The sequence below is a fragment of the Echinops telfairi genome, unplaced genomic scaffold (genome assembly GCF_000313985.2).
Source record: "Echinops telfairi isolate 266 unplaced genomic scaffold, ASM31398v2 ScPeMD7_7420;HRSCAF=8458, whole genome shotgun sequence".
NCBI classification, from domain to species: Eukaryota; Metazoa; Chordata; class Mammalia; order Afrosoricida; family Tenrecidae; genus Echinops; species Echinops telfairi.
In genome coordinates, this window is record NW_022111320.1 from 19,671,726 (window position 1) to 19,680,239 (window position 8,514).

Below are 8,514 nucleotides of genomic sequence, written 5' to 3' on the forward strand. Positions count from 1 at the left end.
TGGTAAAGGGTATGTCCTCAGGACACCCCCTTTTTGGGTCTATAGGAATATCCTGATAGATACATTTCAACATACCAATTTCCCTAAGCATTTGGATGCCTTTCTCTACAGTGTACCAAGGTAGGTCAGGTACTTCAAGTTGGTCCAATCTAGGCCATCTGGCAGTCCATGCTTCAATGAACCAACCAAATAAAAAACTAGATCCTCTCTTAGCCTCTCTCGCAGAGACATTGAAAGAAGAGCCTGTGCTTAGCGGTCCCATATCCAGAAACTCAGACTGATGTAATATTATATTTTGTGCACCAGTATCCCACACCCTTAGTAACCATTCCCAGGGATATTCCCCAGGTTTCTGCTTGTACGTATTTGAAACTCGAGCAGATCTTTGTGAGTATAGCATGCTTCTTCTTGGGTAATCATCTCAGCCTCACCTTTAGGAGCTTTCTGAGACTTAATTTTAGTGACAGGTCTAGCGGAAATAATGGGTGGTGAGGGTGTTTCCCGGGTGCTCTAAGCAATATCTTCTAAGGCATCTCCCTCAGGCAATGTTACTGATGCAGCCACACCTGGCATATCCACTTGAACACTTTGGCTAATCTGCTCAGGTGTGGATTGTTTTATTGATAGTGAATTAATGCCTTCAGCTAGGAGGGGTGGAGCTATTAACTGGGGTGGGTCAATTGTTTCTAGGGGCTTAATATCCTCCTCTTCTGGATCATCAGCCCATTTGTTCCCATCCCATGTTTCAGGGTCCCAACTGTTTCCTATCAATGCCCTCACTTCGGTATCAGACACTGCTCTAGATCTGCAATTCAGCTGACGTTGTAATTCAGCCACTCGCATAATGATACTCTGGACCTGGTTCTCAGCAATATCAGCTCTATTACTAGAGGAGAGAAGGTTCTCCTTTGTAGCACAGATGGAGGGAAGCTTTCAAATATGCAAGTCCACACCTGAGGCGCACTTCTGAGGCTCTGAGATCATACCTCTCCTTAATCACACTTTCCATTGCAAGAAGGACCAGCCAACCAGCTTCCCTATACTTGTCATCCTGACAAAACTCCTGGAAAATATCAAAGATACGATCACTCAGAGCCTCTCCGTTAACCAGCACCTCATCTATCGGTAGTGACATTGTAGATATTCGCTTTGCTATTTCACACTATGGATTAGTAAGAGTAGCAGACTTATCCATGCTTTGGGGCATAGAAGTAGCATTACTAGTTCTGTTAAGACTAATCAGGCTGGAGAGCCAATTTAAGAAGTCCATATTTATGATTTTATTTCTCTAGAAGCACTCCTGGTGTCAAATGTGTTAGATAGTGTTCTCTAGAGAAACAAAACCAGAACACTAATAATTATATATATATATATTTATACAGATAGATAGATATAAGATAAGAAATAAACAGTTAATTATAAAGCAATACAATGGCTCAGTGCAACTCACTCCCATGAGACAGTTGTGAGACACTGGCAGTCCTTCAAGTCTTGAGGGCCGCCGGGTAGTCCTCTGTAGAGCAATTCAGGCTATCTGGGCACAGACAGCAAACAGCAAGGCAGGTCACCTCCTACATTCCCCAGCTCAAGAGATGTAAATTCCAATGGTGTGGCGAAGCAGGTCTTGAAGGGACCTCAAATTACAGCGACACAGTCCACGGGTTAGGTGTCCCACAGTTAGTGTACCTTGCAAATTGAGGCAAAGAACAAGCAAGGCAGTGGCACACTGGTCCAATGATCAAAGAGCAAGCGTTAAGAAGGACGAAGCTCACCGAGCCATTTATCTCTCCGCCCTTCAATTAATCTCACATGTGTTTATTGGCCAGGTTGGCACAATAAACTAACTACCTCAGTCCATGTCATAAGAACTAATTTTTCTTACATTAGGGCTACCATTGTGTGTGAGCTCAAAATCCATTCATGTATCTATGCTCTATGTATGTCCCTGGTCCACTTTAGAGACATCATTATCCTTTTATGCAAGCATTGACATTAGAGATCATTGTTTTCTATATATTTTTCTAGTTTCTGATTAAAATAATATAACTCTAAACAGATAGGAATAGATGTGTCTATGCATAAAATTATAAAAATGAGTCGCTAGAAATGATCTCAGAGAATTGCTTACTTTTGTGTAACCTGAAAAATGACTTAAATATTTAACTTGTAAACTTTGTTATAGGGTAAAAAACCCACAAAAACATCATATTCAAATATTTTTATCTAGAGACTCTTTCATTAAATCTTAACCAGGACAAAGACAAAAATGAATTATCCCAAGGAGGAAGACCATCGATCAGACCATAAGGATGTCTAAAGGATTCACAAGCACATGGCTAAATTGGAAAACAAAGGAAATGTGTCAAAGCATTATGATTGGCAGCAGAATCAATCCCTCCGTTATAGGTGGGACTATAGAAAGGACGCTCAGTGGGACACATCCACCATTGTGATGGGCAGGAAGATTAAGGGAAAAGGGGGCTGCCTCCACTAAATGCCTAACCTAAACAAAAATTGGATAGTCATGCCACAATAAAGGGGCTGGAAGGAAAGGAGACAGACATTAGACATGTACGGGGAAAATCCTAAGCTGGGCATGCACAGACCAAGGTCACCCAGACACAGGTGAAGGTCCACCTGGGCACACACACGGCACATCGCATCACAGGTGTGCCTGAACTTAGCCACTAAGAATGGCCAATACCCTCACCAACGCCCCTTCAAGTAGGGTAGGAGGGGATCAAAAGTAGGGACCGAGGGCAGTCACTCTTGTTCCAGCGCTCCTTCCACGTGGTTTTTTGTGCTCCCCTGAAGTGGCCATCTTCAGTCGTGAACTCTTGCATGGTCCCCCCATGCAGCCTTGCACATTTTCCAGACAGCTTGTACTATCTGAAACTGTATTACCCAAAACTTCCCTTTCCCTTGGAAAAGTTCCTCAGATTTACAAAAGTGCTCTGCCTTGTGAATTCTTTCAGTGATGAGAAGCAAGAACCAAGGAAAACAATCTAACGATGGCAGATTTTAGAAGCTCAGGAAATGGGTTCAGAGCTCTCTAATCACATGGGCCAGGGCATGACTCACGACCATGTGGCCCTGAGCACCACAGTGCCTTCAACAGCTCTCGGGCAAATTCCTCCGTCTGAGGACAAACTTTGTTCACTGCCAGTGAATGGTCAGAACTCCATGGAGGAAGAACCTCAGTGGAGACTCAGAATGGATTTAGGACTCCAACTTTTAACCTAGCTTTATCCAAACGTCATGCTCAGAATACAACTCTGATACAAATTTACAAATTCCCTCTGATACAAACTCTAATACAAATTTCCTCTCTAATACAACTTTTGAAAATGCCTCCGAGCTATGCATAAGGTTTTCAGCGGCTTCTTCCTCTGGAGTGAGGAGCCAGTCCTTCTTCCTTGTCTGTTCTCAGTCTGGGAGCTCCGCTGAAACCTGTGCGCGTGGGGGGCCCTGCTGGCCTTTGAAAGACCAGGGACCTAGAGTCCAGCATCACACCAACCCACAGGTCACCACAGCACGACAAACAGACAGACAAGTGGTGGAAGTACATGAGTACTCCTTACAGGCAAGGATGGTGAGACTTCATCTTACACACTTTGAACATGTTGTCAGGAGAGATGGGTGCCTGGAGAAGGACATCACTTTGGTAAAAAAGAGGGGCAGCAAAAACCAAAAAGGACGACTCTCCAGAAGATGGATTCGCAGTGACTCATTGACTCAAGCATAGGAACGATTGTCTGGATGGAGCAGGACCGGGCAGTGCTTCATTGCGGGGTCTATCCGGTCACTAGGGGTCAGAGCCGACTGGATGGTACCTGACAGCAATACCACAGGCGCTGCCTCTGCTCTGGGAATGGTACTCACGACTGTCAACGGTAAACAAGGAAGGCAGCTTGTCCTCGGGAAGAATGTGGTTGAAAGCAGATTAACTAGTATTCTGAAAGTGCTGAGACAGGGAATTTGCCTGGGCATATCCTTAATGATACATCAAGAAATCACCAATCAAAGGAACTCCTATAATCTAGTCTATTTGCTAGAATACTCTTTACTGTTAAGTCTTAAATCAGGCCTATCTCTATCTTCATGTGATTGCCTCCCCTGGGATTCATGGTCTCTACCTGCTTGAAGTTTATGATACCCTATTTGAATATTCTTTTGGATTTTTTTTCTTTCTTTTATTCGTTGGGGTTTAATACATATATAATTCCATATTTCAATCATAGCAAGTACAAGTGTACAGTTGCTACCACCATCAGTTTCCAAACATTCTTTTTCTACATGGACTCCTTGACATCGTCTCCCTTTCACCCACTGCCCCCACTGTACCCCCTGCCCCCTGAAAGCCTCTTTCTGCCTGCTGTCCCTATAGGTTCATCAATGAATATTCTTATGCTGTCAATACATCATTTCTTTGTTTTAACAGAGTTGTAGAGTTGTTCCCTGAGATCGTCCCCTATTTCAATTCCAGAAAATGTGCTTGATCACAAAATGTGGATGATGTGCTGTGGTGGTGACATCTGTTGAATACTACCTCTAGTGTTTGACTTCCTTCTGACACGTTGAAGGCGGAAATGTCACTTGTGTAAAGTGAAAGAAATGAGGTGAAAAGCAAACCAACAAAGGTCAAAAGAAAGAAACAACCATTTCCAACTGCAATTTAAAGGGAATATTACGCGGATGAAGATGGCCAGCAGAAACTAGCTTTAAAACATAAGCAAGAATATAAATAATGGGTAAAATGGACATAAATGTGTGTGTATAATATGTATATATAATTGTGTGTGTGTGTGTGTGAAAAATATGTTTGGGCATTGAAACCCTTTCTGTAACTATAACTGACCAACTAGCAGTAATAGTCTTAGCTCATCACAAACCAACTTAACTGATATAATTCTGGATGAAGAGAGAGGGGACTTGGATGGAAATGAAGTGAGCTATGCTACTGGGCATTGTGTGTACTGAAGGACTGTGTTTTCAAATATATCTTAGTATTTCTGAAAATACTAAAATGATTTTCTTACCTCAGTGAAACCACCTTATTTCACTAAAAAGATCATTGAATAATTACTTACTAAAAATCGATTCTTTCTGTAGCGACCTGCCTGGCTGAATTACTTTTCCTCCATTTCTCATTTACAGTTTCAGGTTTTCATACGAAGGGTAACAACTGCGAGGAGCGTTCGTAAGGTTTACATTCCTGTAATCTCTGAGAAGATGATTTCCGAGGTCTGGATCTCAAGTAGGTCCTCAGTTTATGTATAGCAGTATATTGACAGAGAGCTGCCAGACCTCCAAAGTGATTCACAAGAGGGCATGGAACAATGGATCTCATTGCTGACATCAGATGGAACTTGGGCTGAAAGTAGAGAATACCAGAAAAATGTTCCCTTGTGTTTTCTTCTCAATAGAGGTATTCGACTATGTGGATCAACAAATGATAGATAATGTTTTGAAGAATGTGAATTCCGGAACACATAATTGTGCTGATCAGAACCTTAACCTAGACCATTAGAGATCCTTAGAACAGACGTTTTAATATCAGGACAGGTGTGCACACTAATTCCATCTGTACGCGGTGCGAATAGTCTGTGAATATGGAATATATGAAGAATGTGGCATGAACAAGTTGTAACCGTAGATGACCTACCCTAGCTTGTTGAAAGGAAGAGGGCTGGGGGAGTCGAAGTGGCAGCTGGGTGCTCTTGGGTCCCCCACTGCTTCTTCCCTGGTCAGGTTTACTACAGCGGCACGGAAGAAAACTTTTAAAATGTCTGAATATATTCGGGTAACCGATGATGAGAAAGCCAAGCCAGCTGAGATACCGTCAAAAGACGACGTCCAGAGCTCCGGTCCAGTTCCAGCCCAGTTTCCGGGGCCTGTGGCCTGCGCTAGGAGCTCAGCGTCTCGGGGTGCAGAGGGCTCTCACTGGTGAAGGGCATCTGCTAGCCCCCGATGCCAGCTGGGGAAATCTGGTCAACGTTGGCCACTATCCCAAAGATCACAGGAGAAGAAATGGATGCGGCGGCTGCCTCAGCGGCAGTGAAAGTGAAGAGGTCCGTCCAGGAAACGTCCGATTTCATGGCGTTGGGTCTCCCGCGGAACAAAACTGAGCCGGATCGGAAGGAATATTTCAGTACTTCTAGAGAAATCCTCAGGATGCGCAGGTCCAAGGAAGAAATTAAAACTGGTCATTCAAGAAGATTTGACTTTGTTCGTGTTACAGAATACGAGGCCCAGGTGAAAGTCCTGTCACAGAGACATAGGGCAGATGTAAGAGGGGGTACCCAAAAATAACCAGAATTTTTTTTAATAGCTATGTATTTAACTTTTTTTAAAAAACAAAAAAATCTTTATCACCTTCAACGTATTCTCCATTACACTTGGTGCATTTATCAAATCTGCAATTCCATTCTTTGAAACATTTTTCAAACTCATCTGTTTGGATGGCTGCCAACACCTCCCTCATTTTTCTCTTCACCTCTTCGTTGTCAAATCGCTGTCCTTTCATGTCCTTCTTCATTAGCAGAAACAAAAGAAGTCTCACAGAGCAAGATCAGGTGAGTAAGGTTCGTGGGGTAAGAGAGGTATGCTGTTTTTTGCCAAAAACTGGCACACTGAGATGGCTGCATGAGCAGGTGCATTGTCATAGTAGCAAAACCAGTCCGTCCCCAGTCTGCCACAAACCAGGCCATTTTTGTCGCACATTGTTGTTATCTTTTTAGAACCTCTTAATAGAAATCTTGATTTAACAGTCTGACCTGGTGGAATGAACTCCAAATGCACTATGAATTAACATTTTTGTCCATTTGGGAAGTTGACAGACATCTGGAACAAGGTTTGTCATCAATCAATATTTCACCTTTTTGAAATGAGAAAAATACTGGTACACTTGAGGGATTTTTCCCACAGCACTCTCCTTGTAAGCTGTGTTCAACATCACAACAATTTTTATGGCATTTTTCCTGAGCAGGAAACAAAAGTTCACAGCCACATGCTGTTCTCTTAAATTGACTATCACAAAAAAATGAGGCTTGAGCAAAAATGCTTTTATGAAAAAGTTCACTGTGACCAGAGAGAACCTTCCCAAGAGATGCCACTGGGTGCACCAACTCAGAGTGAGTTGCTTGATGCTGGCCTAGCAGGGGTGGGGAGTGGGGGAGTGGGGGATGTGTACCACGAATGCTCTGTTCCACCCAGTGCAATTCAGTTTTGGCGGGGGATACTCCCTCGTAAGCGTCCTAAACTCAAAGCAAAGCCCAGAGGAGCCTTTGAGGAGCAGAAAGGTGTTCATTGGGTGTTGTATGGAGGCTCTGACTGCTGATGAGCTGCAGCAGTCTTTTTCCCAGTACGGAGAAGTTGTAGATGTCTTCATTCCCAAACAGTCAGGGATTGTGTCTTTGTTATATTTTCAGATGATCAGGTTGCCCAGTCTCTTTGTGGAGAGGACTTGATCATTAAAGGAATCAGTAAATTATATATATATATTAGTATATATAATTTTGTGTGTGTGTATATATATTTTTTTCCAACGCTCAACCTAAGTACAGTAGCAATAGACAGAAAGAAGTGAAAGATTTGGTGGTAATTAGGATGGATTTGGTAATAGTCGAGGGGGCAGGGCTGGCTTGGGAAACAATCAAGGCAGTAATATGGGTGTTGGATGAACGTGGAGACTTTCAGCACTAATTCACTCAGATGGCTGCAGCCCAAGCAGCATTGCAGAGCAGCTGTGGGATGATGGGCATGCTAGCCAGTCAGCAGATCCAGTCAGGCCCGTCAGGTAATAACCAAAGTCAAGGCAACATGGAAAGGGAGCCAAATCAAGCCTTCGGCTCTAGAAATAACTCTTACAGTGGCTCTAATTCTGGCGCAGCAATTGACTAGGAATGAGCCTCAAATGCAGGGCCAGGCAGTGTTTTTTGTTTGTTTGTTTGTTTGTTTTGTTTTTTCAGGTAGTGGTTTTAATGGAGGATTTGGCTCAAGCATGGATTCCAAATCCTTTGGCTGGGGAATGTAGGCAGTGGGTTATGGTTGGTTGGGTGAGTGGGTGGGTAGGTGGGTGGGTGGTTGAGACTGGCAGGAATTCAAATTTTTCTAAACTCATGTTAAGTATATTGTAAGATATATATGTACTAAAAATGTTCAAGATTGGTTTGTTCCACCAGTGTGGAGTATATTCAGCAGTATTTTTGACATATTCTTTTTATAGTTGTACTGGCATTTAATCCATATATCATCCAATTCAGTAGTTCAATCATATCAAGAAGAATTGTACAATCATTACCACAATCAATTTTAGAATATTGTCATTTTTTTCATGGTTAAATCACCTATAAAATGAGTTGTGTAATCACAATCAGTTCTAGTGCTCCCTCCCATCTCCTGACATTTTTCTTAGAGAAAAAGAGGAAGCGCTAAAAGAATCTTGTAAGTTTTGTTACGTTAAGGGTTGAAATGTTGAGTGGCTAAAAGTGAGCTGCTGTTTGCCTGATTGGT

At 42.7% G+C, this 8,514-nt stretch overlaps 1 pseudogene; it reads left to right on the forward strand.

Moving 5' to 3' along the window:
- Positions 1–5,785: 5,785 nt before the first annotated feature.
- On the forward strand, positions 5,786–8,035 carry LOC101644990 (annotated as a pseudogene).
- Positions 8,036–8,514: the final 479 nt, after the last annotated feature.